The following is an 18,907-nucleotide window of genomic DNA, read 5'->3' as shown; positions in this document are numbered from 1 at the left end:
TTCTTTTTTTCAGTGTGCTCTTATTGCCAGAGGCGCTGGACCCTGTGTCTGAGCCTTCCCCCGAGCTCACTTCACTGGATAGCAGAGACTCTGAATCTTCATTCAGGGAGTAAAAGCAATCCCCTTCTGGTGAGCCTCCCCCCTCTCTCCGGCCCCTCATGCAATATGTCATCTGCTTTGATATTCTGGCTTGCCAAACTGTTATCACCCCCCCAGGTACTCATGGTTTGACGCGGGGCGTTTAGTCCGGACTCTACCAGTAGCAGAGCGCTCAGCATATCTTTATTGCCTGCATTTGTATCATTTAGCGCTGCATCAGCACCCACAGGGTCCCCTTGCCTCATGTTACAGTCCGCCTCACCGCTTAGCTGCCCGGCCGCAGAATCTCCCGCCTCTGAGCCTGAGCCCGATCCCGGACGTTGCCTAGCAACCACTCTCGCAGCGTCCTCGAGGACGGCACCGTCTTGATTCTCACCCGCGTTGGCGTCCGGCTGCTCTGCGGGCTTCGCGCTGAAGGCTTCAGCTAGGGTAGTCTGCCTGAATGTTGTATCCTTCTGTTTGTTGCCTGCTTTCCAGGTCTTCTGCATCTGCGTAGTTTGCGCCTCCTCCGATCTGCCCAGATCTCCTGCTTTTCCCAGTGGCTCCGTCTTCTTTTTTGCAGCGGGGATTATCGTTTTCCGAACGGCTCCGAGAGAGTGCTGAGCCAGAGCCTGACCTGCAGCCGTAGGATCATTCCTGGTCATATTGTCACAACTGATCTCTGCTGTATTGGTAGGTTCCGGCTGCTCCTTCTCTTGCTTGAGGGGGTATGGGGGCATCTTGAGAGCCGCTTTTGTGTGGGAGAGGAGGGAAAGCACGTAGTGTAGGCTGACTTTTAGAACAGCGAGGCAGAAGCTGAAGCTGAATGGGGATCTCAGCCATTTAACAACCCTGTATTCTCCTTTGCCTACTTGTGTCCAGCTTTCCGGGCCACCGGGGGTGCACAGCATGCTACTCAGACCTCAACCATTTTTTAGGTGGGAGAGGGATCGGATGCGACTGTCCGCCACGATCCAGCTGCGGCCATCTTGCCTCATTGAATAAAAATAAAAAATGCTACAGGAATTAGCCATAGCGTTGGAAAATCTCCCCTCGGGGAAAGCACTAGGCCCGCATCAGCTACCTGCCGAATTCTATAAAGTCTTCAGGGGGTCACTATGCAAGGATTTACACACCACCTTGGTTCAAGCACAACAAGGGATATCGGTACCAAAGTCCTGGGGGGGGGGCGGACATAATAGTTATATTAAAAAAGGATAAACCGCCTTTGGATCCTGGCTCCTACAGGCCTAGTACACTAATGAACGCAGACACAAAAGTATTTTCTAAAATTCTGGCAACAAGATTAGGTAGGGTGATTGAGAGTCTGGTCAGTTCCATGCAGCACGGCTTCATCCCTAGAAAGGGCACCACATAGCACATAAGACAGATGACGACTTTGTTTGATGCAACGGAGGTCTCAGGAGACCCTGCCGCGGCCGTGTTTTTAGACGCAGAGAAGGCATTCAACAGGGTGTCCTGGGACTACCTGTGGATGACTATGAGATGGTGTGGCATAAGAGAAGGATATGTAGGGGATGTGCAGGCTCTGTATAGAGACCCGTCGGCTAGGGTGAAAATAATAAACGTTACACTAACACGCTGCAGATTAAGCGGGGACTAGGCGGGGGTGTCCCTCATCTCCATTATTATTCGCTTTATATATGGATCCGCTGCTACGTAGGCTAGAACATAATAATAAAATACCGACCGTTGTTATGCATGGAGGAGAGTATAAAACGCTTGCATATGCAGACGACACGGCCATCATCACGCCAGCTCCAACCGAGGCTATTAAGGAGATCGAACGGGAGGCCAGGGGTTTCGGGATAATTTCAGGGTACGCGATCAATAGAGCTAAAACCCAGATAGTTAAGAACCCTCATACTTCCTGCGATGACGACAGGGTGGTTCCCTCAGCTATATACTTAGGGGTTAGGATCACATCCGACCTAAATAGCTTGGTAGAGCAGAATATGGGGCCACTAATAACTAAAGTTAAAGGGGATCTTGAAAGGGTTCACAATTTACATCTAATGCTAGTGGGCCGCACAAACGTTATAAAAATGCTCATATTTCCCAAATTACTCTATTTGTTTAGGGCAATCCCGCTGTTTGTTGAGCCCAAATGGTTTTCCATATTAGAACACATACTGAATAGGTTTATTTAGGCCTATGGCAAAACAAGGAGAGCTTACCTCTATATCACCCTGCCCAGGGAAAGAGGGGGCTGGGGGGCCCCAGATTTCAGAATGTACTACTGGGCGGCGGCACTTCAATACATTCAGGGGTTAATAGGAGGAGCAGGGACAGGAGCAGGGGATTCTGGAGGCAGGCCCAGGTTCACCAACTTATATGCTATCCTGTTGTGGTGTGAAGCAGGGAATTGCCTTTTAAACTGCATTGATTTCAGCTACTATAAACGCACAAAGTTTACGACATTACAAGCGGCGTATAAAATCTGGGCTGCTTTTCCAAGAAGTTTGGCCTGGGTAGGTTCAATAGATACACTTGTATGGTAGCAAACGTCTCCCTGCCAGGAGAAATATTTAGGGATCCAGTGATGTTGGACTGGGGGATGCATGGCATGCAGAAAGTAGGTGATCTTTTGGGCCCTCATGGAGTGCTTCAGTTCTCGGAAATACAATCTAAGTATGGTATAAGCAGTAGGAGCTTTTTTAGGTACCTGCTGGTCAGGAGCTATATCTCTAGTAAGCAAGATGGACCCTTAGGGTTCGGCCTCAATCGCATCTTAGATGCCATGGCGGGTAGGGGGGACTTTACGATACACCGGCTATATGCAGAATTGATTGCAGTTAAACCAGATGACCTTGAGAGATACGCCACAAAATAGGCAGAGAAATTAGGCATCACTCAAGAGGGGTTTCAGGTTTCCCTGAAGCTGGGACGAACCATACTCTGCTCGGCCCCCTTACAAGCACAACACTACAAGGCGTTATACTCCCTGTACTATACACCTGCAAGGATAGCGCAGTGGGGGGGGCACCTCAGGTATTACCTGCCCAAGATGTGACTCCACTGAGACAGACATAATTCATATCTTTGCTACATGTCCACAGCTCGCTCTATACACTTTTTAGGGCGATTGAGAAGATTATTGACACCTCACTGGCGATTAAGATCAGCCTGTCCGCGGATTTAATCATCTTTGGGGTTAATGTAGGTGCATGGGACCCGCATACAGAATTTCTGTTCATGGCTATGGCGGTGTTACGCATACGTATAGCCAAGGCTTGGTTAGATAAGGTGCCCCCTACCCTCCATTCCTGGTTAGCCAGGGTGCTGGCAGCCTATAATCTAGAAAATGCAATTTATGCTAGGAAAGGCTGCAAGGGCAGAGTACTAGGGGAAAAAATCTGGACTCCCGTTGAACAATGGAAAAGGGGCTTCAACAGCACACCAGGGTAGCATGTGTGTCTCTCCTTTCATCAAGTGGTCATTCTGCGTAGGTTATTTCGCCGGATTTTCCTCGCCTTTATTTTGTTTATATTCTGTGCTGGGTCTGTTTATTTTTCTTTTTTGTCCTTTTTTTGTATATGTTAGGGAACTGCAATGCTGTATGTAAATTGTGTCTAAGGTATGGTAGGTTATAATTCGTATGTATCACAAAGTATTCTGCTGGGTGGTGTGCTGTAACACCAGGTGAAATAATTATTTCTCTCAAAATTTCTTTAAAAAAAAAAAGGATCCATGAGTCTTTAAGCAGCTTTGTGAGTGGGTGCATGAGTACTTCATTGGGTCTGTGAGTGAGTACATAAGTATATCAATGTGTCTGTGAGTGGTTGGTTGAGTGTCTGAATGCTTCTGGGAGTGGGTGCATGAGTATCACAGTATGTCTGTAAATGGATGCATAAGTCACTGAGTGAGTCTGTGAGTGGGTGGATGAGTACCTCAATGGCTCTGTGAAATAGTGCATGAGTCACTGAGAGAGACTGTGACTGGGTGCATGAGTATCTGAGTAGCTCTGAAAGTGAGCATGTGAGAAACTGGGTTCTTGTTGCAGTCCCCCCCCCCTTTTTTTTTTTTTTAATGCAACTTTGACTAAGGTATACTGGGTCCCTGCTAACCAGGTTTCAGTACCAGTGTTTGTTCCCAAAAACTGTACCACAATTGACACAACTTCAGCAACCACTATAAGTCCCTAGTAAATGGTACCTCTGATACAGAGGGTCCTCTAGGGCTGCAGTGCCAGTTCTGCCACCCCAGAGACCTCTCGCCAAAAATATGTAAACTTCAATTGCAGGCTGCAGGTCTTGGAGAAGAGAAAACCGAAGAGTCGACATGGCGACATGGCACACAACCCTGTGTGCCACCTCATACACTGCAAGAGGAATAGGTAAGTCACCCCTACTTCAGGTCCTACAGCCCTAAGTCAGGCTACACTATATCCCATGGATGCACATTTCGGCATGAGCAGATAGGGCCCTGCAATCTCTAAGGGCTATATGTATCATCAACCTGATTTGAGATTCTCAAATAGCGATTTTTTTAGAAATCGCTATTTGAGAATCGCAAATAGGGATGTATGTACAAAATTGCAATTTTTTGCGATTTCTTAGTATTCCTTAATTGATTAGCAAATTGCGAATCATAATTAAGGAATACTTTCCCATTCATTTCTATGGGCCAGGAGGCCCATAGGAATGAATAGGAAGTTATTCTCAATTTGCAATTCGCAATTTGAGAATCGCAAATTGAGAATAATTTCAAGGTTGCAGGGGTATCCAAAGGACACCCTGTTGCACCCCTGAAATCAGCATGGGTGCACATGTGGCGCACATACATGCCATAAGGGCATGTATGTGCCTCACATTGCACTTTGAAAAATGCAAAATTGGCGATTCCTTAAATGCAATCGCAAAATAAGGAATCGCAAATTTTGCTATTCCTTATTTTGCACACAGATTTCTGTGATACATACCATTTTGCACTAATGCGTTCGCAAACGCAGCTTGATACATATGGCCCTAAGACATTATTGGATTTCATAAGTGCACAGGGAATCCCTATAGAGGGCATGGATTGGATACTTGTCCTCGTGAGATATTTCACCCCGAGCACGCAAACAGTGATTGTGAACAGGAACAAGCAATTCCGTGTGTTCGCGGAATTTCTGCGTGTTTGTGGAGATTTTGTACCATTTCGCAGAGATTTGCGTAACACAATTACGCAAATTCCGCCCAACCCTATAAATAAGAGCTACTGACCCGTGAACCAAAGAGCTGCTGCAGACATTTGTCACCAAACACTGCCAGCTGCTTCCCAGACTCAACAATTATGGCCTGCTGTCTCGTACAGAAACTGTGAGTGCTCCTAGAACCCTGGAGCACCTCCAGCCTTTGACAAATTGCTGAGAACCTCCCCTGGAGCAAAGTCACATTTACTGAGCTGCTGCTCCCTGGCAACTCCAACATCGCAGTCATGCAAGAAGATGTATATCTGCTCTGAAGGGTCAGATCTGTCCCTCAAAATGACGGTGGATGCTTCCCACAATCATAGACGATAGTGCGCTCACCCCAGTCATGCCCCAGAAGTGAAGGTTCAAGGATGCTACGGAGCTGCCTTGGAGCTGCGAATGGCATCTCTGTTGATGCAGATGGAACAGACAGGGCTTTCCTACTTTTGTGACTGCTGATCTGTGGTGATCAATATGCGGAGCCACGGAAACTGAAAGAAGTCGGATGGGTATTGCCACGGCTTCGAGCAGCAAGATGGTGCTTCAGGAGGAGAAGATCAGGGTGTTCATACACAGGGAACCGTGGCAGGTCGGGTCTCATGGCCTCCGTAGGAGGTGGCTGCTCTTCAGGCCTGTGCGTGCCTTGGGCCTCAACCTTGTTAGATCCATGTTCATGCAGAAATTTGATGACCAACAACCCGCCAAGCCCAAATTACTTGCTGACTACCTCACTTGAAGTCAAAGATAGTCACAGTAATCAAGAACAAAAACAGTAGCGACTAAAAGTATCACACGTCTTAGGGGTAACATTATGTCAATCGGTTGCTTGTTTTGAGAACTAAGTCCTATGAGTGAGTGTGGTGTCTGTTCATACAGAATAAATAGTGGCAAAACATGAAATCATAAAGGAACTTTAATGCTATTGACGCAAGCTGACAAAAGGAGACAAGTACCTTTATAGAGTGCCTCTATGACCAGCAAAAAAAATTTTTGGCTACAATTTGCTGTCAGTATATTATTGTAACCTAGTAAATGATTAATGCATCCTCTCTGTTGCTGCCTTTGCCTTGCTGCTCAGTCTATGTGATGTCATCAGAATGTTGAGAGTGTATGAGTGGAATAAGGAATCAGTTAGTGTGGAAGGGCTGAGCAGCAAGGAGGCTGCTCCTGGTGGGGCATTGTATGAAGCCTACCATGGGACTTAATATTGTTCCTACTTGAAGAATAAAGCTGTGATCCTGAACTACACCTCTGGACTAAGTATCTTTCGTTTATTTACAACACTGGCGACGAGGATGGGATTGTATGTTTCACAACCTCCATGCATTTGATTGTTATGATCATTATAGCAGCGGGGGTGATCTATAATTTTGTTATTAATGCATCCTCCTTTGCTGAAAAACGTGTGTTTTATCACCCTCACACATTTTGAATGTTTTTCATCACTATAAGGGGGGAGATGAGTTGTAATGTACCTTTTGCTCAATGCACTTTCCCTACAGAAGTTTTCTCCCTTGCTGCTCAGCCTATGATGAGGTCAGATAGAATGTTGATTGTGTTTGGTTTGGAAGAGAGATTCAGTTGGTGTGGATGGGCTGAGCAGTGAGGAACCTGCTCCTGGTGGGGCACTTTAAAGGATCTTACTTATTACATCTTATACCTGTAACCAAGAAGTGATCTTGTGAATAAAGCTAGGATCCTGTTCCACATCACATGGTCTACGCATCTTTCATCTTTGTAACATATATCAAAGATGATTCCAAATTAAATCATCTAGGGATGAAAGGCAGAAAAAGAAAAGTGGAGGAGATGAAAGAAGGCAATCATGAGACATAGCTACAGCATGAGCACAATTAAGTGTAAGCCTCAAGCGTCAATTCGGTCTTTTTCAACCAGTCCACCACTATATAGAAACTGTATCAGAAGGGCATCGTAGAGAGACCACTCTCTAATACATGCACATTTAAAAACAGTTGCTAGAGGCTGGTAATTTAGAGGCTACTGATCCCGAACAGAAAGTGAAAAAGGGTGGAGACTGAAAGCAGCGAAGACATCTTGAATTTAGATGTCCATAGCCTCCCCTCTACTCTGGAAAGGGCAGAAAATGTAGAAAACAATAGTATGTTGGGGGACCTTGAAAAGCTTTTCCTAAGCCCTACTTGTTGCAAACAATACCCCCTTTTTTCAAAAACATCAGATCATTTTGGCAGCTATGAATGCAGGCAACTAATCACAAAACTCTATGCTGTCTCGGCCAGCCCAAACCTCGACCCAACAGTGTGCCCATCATGCAGAGACTGTACTCACAACAGATAGATCTCCATCGTTAGCGGGGATTGCGGCGTCCCTTCAGGATTTGTTAAAAGTATGTTTGAGCCTATTCTCTCTGAGATAAAAGAGTTACGGATGATACAATCTCAGGAAATTGCATCACTCCATACGAGACTGACAAACATTGAAGAAACAATGGGCAAATTACCAGAGCGTGTGACAGAGGCTGAGGGGTGAGTTTCCAGCTCAGAGGACAAAGTAGCGTCCTTTTAACAGGAAGTCGCACAAATTAGGCAAAGCAAAGTTGTTCTGGAATCTAAACTACAGGATATGAACATAAAACCTTTACTGCATGATTAATCAAAAATGCAACATTTTTTTGAAATGCCATCAGATCCAAGTTTTCGAATTTGCTAAAAAAATAAATACATGTTTGAAACAGAAAGAATTTTAAAAATAACTGTATTTACTTATGGCAAGCAGTGGTGCAGTCTTCTAAAGTGCAACTTTATACAAAATAGGGAGATGCTGGGGATGTAGCGCCACTGGAATGTGAAAGTGTGAAAAGTTTGATTGAAGCAAGTTAGTACACTTCCTATACACCTGCGTAACCGGACCCAGTGAGAGGGGGTTGACATCAAGATGGAACAGTCAGAGGGAGGGGGATTACAAGGCCAAATAATGACCTATTCACTGCTCGGCCCTTTGCCTATAAGATTCCTGGGCCTTTATCTTTTTTAAAAAGCAGTGGATGAGTTTGACCAAAATACAATATATCATGATGTTAAAGGGGTCATAGCAAGCCAACACTGCTTCCCTGCAGGATCTTATATCATCAGCAATTCACCCACAGGATATAGAAAACTACAATAGGCATTCAAATCTATGCATAGTTGGAGTTCCAGAAACAGTTGAAGGACCTCAGGTACGAGACTGGGTAGAATCCTTGTTGAAAAAAGCAATTCCAGAGCTAACAGGGGACTTAACTATCACAAGAGCTTAAGGCTATCCTTCCAGGGCCCCACCAATGCAAAATATCCTTGAACAATTCTAGTCCATTTCACAGACTTTCGAGTAAGAGAGAACATATTGGCTAAAGCTATTAAAAAAATACCCTCAAGACACAAGAGGTCGTGCAATTTAACATTTTCTTGGACATGACTGCTCTAGCTGCAAAGAGGCAAAGAGAATTTGTTCTGATGATTGATTATTTTAAAGAAAAGGTGGAGCATGCAACTATAATTCAACAATCGAAACAAAGTTCTTGCTAATGGCAAATTTCACTTAATAGATGATGTAGGGAAGGCTCAGTGATTGCTACAGAAGCTGCCTTGTTCGCTATAAGAATGCCGGATGGCACGATCAAAGTGATGATTACGGGCCTTTATATAGAATGGATATTCACTTTATGAGCGCTCCAATTCAGCAATCCGGGGCAGGGAACCAGGAACCGGAGGATCCAGGGTCTCTTTGGTAAGAAGAGTGCATAATGGGTGCACGGGCATTGCAGCTAGAGTACTGAGTGGGGCTAGGGAGGAGGGGACGGCTATCCACCCACAGTGTGCACTGGGTGGGGTCAGGGGGAGGGTGGGATTAGATGGGCCAGGGCACGGGGTTACAACAGGGGAGAAAAATGGGACATTTAATGTCTTTGTTGACACAGGCAGGACATGTTTGAAAATCATGAAAGTAAATGCAGCTGTAGGAAATGTTAGTCTAAATCAGGTCTAATTTAGGTTATACATTTTCTCGTTAGTTGGCGTATGTATGACCTGCTCTGCGTAATTTAATGCACTTAGACACTTTACTTATAATATTTGTGAAATAATGATTACTATCTGTTTATGTATTATGCACTTTACCTTGCACGGGACGTTAAGAAATTTCTATCTGCTAAGAATATTATTTCACTGCTCTTTTCATAGGAATGGCTCAGTGAGATGTGGGCTGTGATGGTATCTGCAGGGATGTTCGATAGTTTTACATTTGATTTCAGATGCTTTTTTAATATGGTCCTAGTCGGTTTGTCCTTTGTCCTTTATTCAAGATGTACTTATGCACCTTTTGATAAATGGAATTAGGCACTTTATTATGCATGTATACTGCACTTTATCCACTGAAATAGATAGGTGGTTCAGTGTAATGAGGAATGTGACATTATCTGTAGAGATGTTTGATAGTTCTAAATGTGATTCTATATGTTTTCTAACACAGTCTTAGTCTGTTTATTCTTCATTCAAGATGTATATATGCACATTATGATAAGAAGAAATAGGCACTTTAATATATATGTATATTGCACTTTACTGAAATCAATGAGACAAACATCAACAGTGAGGCAAGATGGCGCAAGAGTGAGAGGACGCACCAGCATCGCTCCGTGGGTCTGGTCTTTTCTTATCTTGATCGACCCACGCGATTGGTATATGGAAAGAGATAAGATAAAGATATGTTGTACTAAACTGCATTGGTCGCTTAAAGTTGATTAAGCTGAACTCAACTTGCTCAAACTGAAAAGGCTGAAAAAGCTGAAAAGCTGTGCGGAAAAAAAAAAGAAACTGAGAACTGCAGGGAAAAAACCTCGAGACTTGGAAAACCAAGAGGAGAAGAAAGAGGCAGTGATAAAAAATGATGGCTGCAATCGTGATAAGAGGAGAAGAGCAAGGGCTGTAAGGGACTGCAAAAGCGGCGAGCGAGGGGAGCCGGAGTACAGGAGGAATAAAAGAGGAGCAGAGGTGAGGAGATTACGGACTAGGGAAGACCTCGATAACCTATACCTCAGAGACACGCTGCTAAGGGGATCGTGCGACGGCAGCAACAGTCATAAGAGCTATAATTACAGTCACCTCATGAAAGTGAGGAGTGCGGAGTGCGGAAGCATGAGTGACTTGTGATAATACCGACATACCGACATCCCTCTGGACACACCTCTGAACTGCACATACCTCTGAACTGTGAGTACGGAATTGTGCTATTAAAGCGAATGATGGTGGCTGTTACCGGGCACAGAGTATAAAAGCGCAGAATTTGAATGCGCGCTGCCAGGAGATAGTTTACCTTTTTCCCCTTGCCAGGAATTCCTGTGTAACCGTTCTGAACTGTTTTGAGTTAAGCACTAAGGACGTATGAAAGAGAGATAGGATGCTGCATACAGTGAACAGTGATTAGTGATTAGTGAAATGTGGAATTGAACTAAACTAAACTAAACATTCGGCATCGGCATCATGCGATCTTGGAGCTGAGACACCGGACACTTGATTTCTCTTATTCCCTTACTGCCTTTGCTTACTCTCTGATTGCCTTGGTTCTTGTCCCCGGCGCTCGCTCGCTCGCTTTCACGCCATACCGTTTTGCTGTGTTCGTCTTTTCCCTTCCCCCTGGTTCCCGCCGGTCATCATCGCACGTCATCTGCAAGTCATCTGCTGACTTGCAAGCACACGCTTTTAAAACGAGTGTGCTTTGTTGCCAGGGGGGACGCAGCAGTGCTGGCCAATAGCTAACCGCCCCGGCGGAGAGAAACCTGAGGAGAAGAAATCAAGAAAACAAGGGGTAGTGCACGTAAAGGTGAAAGAATAAATGAAATAAATGAAGAAGTCAGATAAGCGACAACGGGAACAGCTACAGCAGCAGGAACGTGAACATTGCACAGTTACAGTTACAGGAACAGTGGTGAAAGCAGTGGAGTGGAGGAGGCTGGGCGCACTACTTGACCCAGATATTACAGATATCCCTCCTAAACTTGTGATTGAAATTGAATTAGGACTAAAAATCTACGTAACCAAGCTAACCTGCAACACTATTGGGTCTCAAGCGCCAAGCTCCCTTGAAAATCGTCCTAGATCTTCTACTGTCCCTAAAAAAAGAGCCTGAGCTGCTTTAAAAGTGCTAATAAATAAAAACCCAAACAAAGGGGGAGCGTCAGATCCCTTCAGAAAAACAAAAGGTCAAAATCAGCCACAAGGTCAGGTTCGATTGCCAACACCAGAACAAACGCAGATAAAGGATATGGCTGGAATTAATGGAACAGTGGCACAAATCCCATCACTGCTTATTCAAGAAAGAGGAGAAAGAGGAGAGGAGGGAGCATCAGCAATCCTAGATACGCATGAGACACAGATGCAGGTGTAAACTCTTGAAGACCCAGACCCAGACAGCACAGAGAGCCCTGAAGACCTGGGGAACCGGGAAGACTTAAAAAACACACAGAGCATAAAAAGCCCTACCCCGCAGAAAAACAAGGACATACAAAGACGACCTGAAACCAGAGGATCTAAAGCCAATGTGGAGAAAGCTATATGTGACGAGAGTGACAAAAATAAAAAATAAAATCAAAAACACTGAAAAGGACAGGGATAAGTTAAAAGCTGAAACAAAAACAGAAAGAGAACGATAAAGAGAAGGGGAGCGATACAGCGGACAAAGCCAACCTGGAATTAATGGCTAAAAATGCTGCAAACAATAAAAAACTTGAAAGCCGCCGCAAAAAATACTGGACTCCCAGCCTCTTCTCAGCCTAGGATATCTAACATCTTTACCCCGCTAACCAAGGAAGGACCAAGCGAGTCTACAGTAATTAAAAAACAACAAAGCAACCAAGCAGACAATGGGAGCGGTACTTGTGGGGGCGACTCTAACGCGTCTGTGGAGCGAACCAGTGTGGAGGGGAAAAAAATGGCTCAAAAACAAATTTCTGCCTCATCACGCGTGCAAACATCTCCCCTTGAGCCAACCCCACAGCTTGGTAATAACGTGCTCTCCGAAGCGGACTCGGATTCAGACATAAACGAAACAGGGATGTCCACCTCAAGTAAAACAAGTGAAACAAGCAAAACAAATGATGAACAAATACTAGAAGCAGCAACCTCCGAGATCCTTGACTCCAATGAATCCAGAAAATGTTGTGAAACCTGTCAAATCTCGAACCTAAGGAAAAAACATGAAAAAAAGAGGGCCAGAGACAAAAGGAGCAGAGGTAACTTAATTAATGATGAGACCACAGATCCCGGCAGTAACACTGACCATGCCATAACAAGACTTAAACCTACACGAGAAAGCCCGACTTCAAAGTTGCCGGGAGAAACAGAGTATGTTCATCAGCACACCTTAGTTGAGGCAGAAGGAAGAAGCCAGAAGCAATCCGGAAATGGACATAGCTCAGCAACGACTGTAGAGCCTTTGCTGAGCGAAGTGCTGAGCTCCATTAAAAATTTCCATAAGGACATCAAAAAAGAAACCCAAAGGAATCATGTTGCCATTGAGAAGCTACAAGGGGCAATTAAAAAAGTTGGCAATATCTGCACTGAGATCTCGGACAGAATGGCCTCAGTGGAAGCATGTGCAGAAAATTTGGAAACAGACGTAATTAAGCTGCAAAAACAGGAGAATGAGCATGACGGAATTATAAAGGACCTCATGATGTAAGTTGAAGATCACGAAAACAGATCAAGAAGAAATAATCTGAGGTTCCTTGGAATTCCTGAAGGCTTTGAGGGGAATGACCCAAGGGGCTCTATGATCAATCTACTGAAATCATCCTTCCCGGAACTTGGTACCTGGGACATGGATAGAGAAATCCAGCGTGTCCATCGATTCCCTTTGACGCTACCGAAACACTTTCAAAAGCCACGTCAACATCCTCGGGCAATGTTGGTCTACTTTGGGGATTTCCTTTTAAGAGAAGCCATCTATGATCTGGCTAGGCCCACAAAGCAGAGGGAATATAAAGACTTTATGTTCTTCACCAGACCAGACTTTGCCCACGCAACTGTTGAGAGAAGGTGGAGAATGAGACAATTATTCACGCCCTTTGAAAAAATTGGAGCAACAGTCTTCCTGCAAAACCCGGCCCGGCTGAAAATAATATACAAGGGATCAACTAGAAGCTTCTTAAGTGAAATCCAAGCCGAAGCTTACCTAAGAGAAATTTCAGTGACTGGGAAAGGGAATTCAGGAAAATGAGCGCAAATCAGCAACTTGTCGTCTATGAACACAAAAGCATGGGGAGTAATCAGAAGGGGTCGGGGAGGGGGAAAAATTTAAAAACATATGAACTGAAATTTGGTATAAATATCTGTTTTCTAAAAATGGTTTAGGGTAAATATCTGATTACATCATTGACCCCACACGTCCGACACGACCAAAGCATAAAGGGCCTGCCCACGGGGCGCACTGTGGCGCACTCTGACTACACTGACGCCCACACCTGGGTACTTGGGGACCCAGGAAGCCTCATAGGATGGTAAGGGGGAGAGGGGGGGGGGAATAAGGGAGGGGTTGAGGGAGAAAGGGAGGGTACAAGACCAAGGGATTTCGAGCACAGGAAGGGTGGAAAAGACTTAGCTATGGGGCATACAGAAAAAGACACAATGACTAATAGATTTGGCAATCCGGAAAAAGCCCTAGTAATAATATGGCTAAGCTAAAAATTGTTTCACTTAACATTTGCGGACTCAATGATATTAAAAAAAGGCAGAAGGTTGCAATGGGGCTGAAATCAATGGAAGCAAATATCGTTTGCATGCAAGAAACGCATATTGAAGGATCCCAGCAATATTTGCTTAAAACACTGGGGTATAAACTTATTATTGCTTCAACACAAGGTGTCCGAACTAAAGGGGTGGCGATCTTAGCAAAAGGGGGGGGGCTCCAATTTAATAGAGTATTGTCTGACAGATTTGGTAGAGGGGCAATCACTGAATGTCTGTATAATAATGGGCTAAATAAAATGACACTCTGCACCATCTATGGGAGCGTCTCTGATGAACCAGAAATGCTGACCGAGATTTTCAATGAGCTAACACATTGGCCCCCACCCCTGATCATCTGTGGAGATCTTAATTTACATCTTCCAGGGGATTGGACACCTGGCCCTGAATTCAAATATCAGGGTAGAAAACCAAGAGTCTTCCAAGCACTGAAAGAGATGTGCATTACACATGGCCTAATAGATGGGTGGCAATATAATCATAATAGAGATCCTGGATTTACATTTTTTTCACACCCTCATTCCCGGCATGCACGGCTAGATTATATGTTAATGTCACTGAAATCTTTATGTTCGATAGAAAAATTGCTGCATGTCTTGTCAGATCATAATCCATTAATTTTAAACTTAATTTACAACCAGAATAGCCGCCCATCTATGACTGGACATTCGAGAGGGCATTACTGAAGAACGATAAGTATTGTCAACACATGAGGGGTTGATCCCGGGATTTATTGAAGACAATCTGGGTAGTGTATCTATTCAGATAGTCTGGGACGCCCTGAAGGCGGGCATAAGGAGCGAGACGTTGCAATTTTCACTTAGGTCTAATAGGGAAGGGAAACTCCATATGGCAGCACTACAACAAAATCTGAGTAAAATTGAGAAGGACTTGATTATAGCAACACAACAGGGCCAGTCGATAGCTAACATCCTGATTCAGGTAGCCGTAGCTAGGAATCTTATATCAGAAATATTAGTGGAAAAAGCTATCATTAAAGCATCAATATATAAAGAGAAGGTATATGAGCTAAGTGAACAGGTCGGACATCAGCTGGCAGTTCGTATAAGAGAGGCGACATCAATTAGCATTATAAAAGAAATTCAAGATCCTAGACTAGGCCTAAGATCGGAACCATCTGAGGTAAGGGCATCGTTCCAGAGATTTTATCAAGATTTATACACAGAACCTACTGTGGGACTGGGGGATCCTAATTTATATTTAAATACAATACCAGGGATTAAATTTGAGAAGGAAGATCAGGATATACTAGATGATCTACCTACTTGGGAAGAGATTCTTCACTCTTTAAATTCACTATCTAGTGGAAAAGCGGCAGGACTGGACGGGATCCCTACAGAATTCTATAAGAAATTTGCTGATCAATTAAAAAACATAATGGTAGAACTCTTTATTCATATATTTCAGGGGGAGACTCCACCGGCCTCATGGTCAGAAGCTAAGATCGTGGTGTTCCTGAAAAAAAATAAAAGCCCTCTCGATCTAGGATCTTACCGACCTATCACATTGATCAACGGGGACTCAAAAATGTATTCAAAACTTTTGGCAGCTAGACTTGCACCAAGAATAAATAAAGTAGTATCACATTATCAACTTGGGTTTATACCAGGAAGGTCAACAACTGACCATATACAACGGGTAATCTCTCTATTTGATTATACGGAATCAACAGGAGACCCTATGGTGCTTATCCTGCTAGACGCAGAGAAGGCTTTTGATAGGGTCTCCTGGAGATTTCTATGGGCTGCAATGTCTCACTGCGGAATCACTAATAGATTCATAAAGGCTACTCAAAGGCTATACCATAAACCAAGTGCTAGGGTATTAGTTAATGGACTTCTGTCAGAGAACTTTTCGATTTCGAGGGGGACTAGGCAGGGGTGCCCTTGCTCCCCTCTTCTTTTCACGATATACATCGACCCATTCATCCGATGGCTGGAGAACCTTGAATCAATACCACCGATTCAAATACGAACGCATAACACTAAAATCCTAGCATATGCCGATGATATCGCGCTTGTTACCAGAGATCCTAATTTAGCCATGCCTGTGATAGAAGAAGAGGCGTATCGGTTTGGGTTAGTGTCCGGCTATAAATTGAACTCTAATAAAACCGAGATTGTTCTTAATATTAAATTCACGATGAGAGACCCTAGAGTGACCACCGAGGCCGTATATCTAGGCGTTAAAATAAATGCCAAAATTGAACATATTGTTGACAACAACATGACCCCACTAACATCACGAACTAAGAAGGAGTTGATCCAATTGAATAATTTACACCTGACTATTGGTGGTAGTTGTAATGTTATTAAGATGATTTTTTTGCACTGTTTTTTATATTTCTTTCGAACCATTTGTCTTGAGTTTTCTCCCCAAATATTTAAAACGATAGATTCTATGTTCTCAAGTTTTATTTGGGGATATAAGAAACCTAGACGGGCATTAAAATGGATTATGCTACCAAAGGAAAGAGGAGGATTATCCCTACCTAATTTTAAACTTTACTATTGGGCCACCGTCTTCAAATACTGTGTCAAAATGATATCTCATGATTGCACCGGGCAATTGATTCCGACCCCACAAGAAATTATACTAGGAGAAGATTGTACTGGTTGCTTTTGGCGGCATGTAAATGATAGCTATTTTAAGAAAGTTAAAGTTAAAACTATTGCCGGGGTGTAGAGCAATGTTCGTAGGCTTTTGGGGTTTGGGTGATGCTCATACTATACTCCAGTGAGCCATAATAATGATCTACCTGAAATTGTTCATGATAGCTGTATTAATAGATGGGTATCGGCTGGAATAGTACAGTTGGGCTGTTTTTATGCACCAGGGGGCTTCAAGCTGTTTGGAGATTTACATGCAGAATATAATATTTGCCAAAGGGATTTTTTAAGTTTCTGCAGGTTAGAGATTTTTTAGCAAAGAAAAATGGCGGGCGATGCAATTTTCAGAATAATCAATTGATTGATAATCTCTGTAAAAAAAACGCATCCAAGATTGGGGAAATATACGAAGCCCTTAATTTAGTTTTTTTAGATGATATGGACAAACAGTACTCTGCTTGGCAGATTAAGTTGAGAGTGCAGCCTACCATCCCCCATCGTGCCTATGAATTAGCCCAAACATCGTTAATGTCGATCAAATTACAGGCACAATGCTATAAAACATTTTTTTGCCTATATTATACGCCTGAGAAAATGGCCAAATGGACAATAGGGAAGGGAACTTCATGCCCACGGTGTGCGTTGTTTGGGGCCAATATTATACATATGTTTGCAACATGTAAAACGCTTAATATTCTGATCAAAGATATATCCAAATTCTTGTCCGAGGTGTGCCAAATAATAGTGGATGTTACAACCGACGAAATTATTTTGGGGGTAGCAAATTGTGAGCGGCAGAAAAACATCTAGGGGTTGATTTTTGTGGCCATGGCAATCCTTCGACTCTGTATTGCCACAACTTGGCTCGATCCTAATCCTCCTGCCTTCAAACAATGGAGGGCCAGGCTGCTTGCTACTTGCAGCCTAGAGGTCGCAATCTATAAAAATAAAGGATCTAACAAAAGAAGAAAGGGTATGCAGATCTGGGCACCGCTTTTGCAATGGATTCAGGGATATACATAGGTTGCAATGTATTTATTTTTCATTATCATTTTATTTTTATGATTTTGCTGTCACTGTATATGTCCTAATGAACTCTAATGTATTAACTTCAGATTTATGATTGTAATAAGTCTTCTCGTATGCTAGTGGTCTTGCGCGGGGGGGTGGGTGGGGAGGAGGATGTGTATATATGGGATAAAAAACTGTCAATAAAAAGTTTTTAAAAAAAGAAATCAATGGGAAGACAGTTTAGATTTGATACATTTTTTGCTCACCTGTCTTCCATTCTGGGAGAGGTTGGATGGCTGGAGGCTGCATGCACTAGCTCCAGTCTCAAAGATCTTATGCAGTTTATCACTGCTTAACATTCAGACAAATTGATATATTTCACTCCATGTAGAACTGCGTCTTGCACTTTTGTCTGCCTGGGTACAGAACATACACCATCTATTGGTAACCCCTCTTATACAGGCATGTAAAGATTCCATACGTATTGTCTCTTTAAACACTAATGGCTTCAATAATAAAACCAAAGCCCGGGCGCTGATGAATAGGTAAGAGGCCATTTAGCTGATATTGTGTTAATTCAGGAGACGCATTATATGGATAAAAATAAATCTGTATATAATATGATATACAGGTTTTCAACATTTTTCATCTGCGAATGCTGCTCATAGTGGGATAGTAATTTTTTTAACACATTTTTTCCTTTTCATGTCACTTTTTCTCAGATCAATAAAGACGGCAGATGGGGCTATTCGGTGGATTGATTAATAGTAATAGACTAACTGTAGCCACAGTGTATGCACCAATTGAAGATAACGCCATACCATTATCAGATCTTTATTACACACTAATACACATTTCTGGTACTGTGATTTTGGTCAATGAATTTAATCTTGTATAAAATCCGGAGCTTGATTTATCTTCTGATAGGCGCATGCAGAACAAGCCACGAATGGCAAAGGGATTGATTGAATGTATGCAAGGACTAGATCTGATAGACCTATGGTGGGTAGAATTTCCAAGTACGAGAGAATATTCCTGTTTCTCATCAAAATATAAAACTGCTGCCAGATTGGACTAATTCCTCACCTCTCGTAATTTAAAATGAATTAGCTGCACACATATTCAAAATGGCTTCTCGGACCATGCTTTGGTAAAGTTGGAAATATGCGGGCTGCGAGTATGAAAAATTACTTTGAGATGGTGTGTAAATAAGGTTCATCTTGAAGATGAAGATT

This window comes from Lissotriton helveticus, chromosome 4_1 (genome assembly GCF_964261635.1).
Source record: "Lissotriton helveticus chromosome 4_1, aLisHel1.1, whole genome shotgun sequence".
In the NCBI taxonomy this organism is placed as follows: Eukaryota; Metazoa; Chordata; class Amphibia; order Caudata; family Salamandridae; genus Lissotriton; species Lissotriton helveticus.
Note: the sequence above shows the minus strand (reverse complement) of the source record.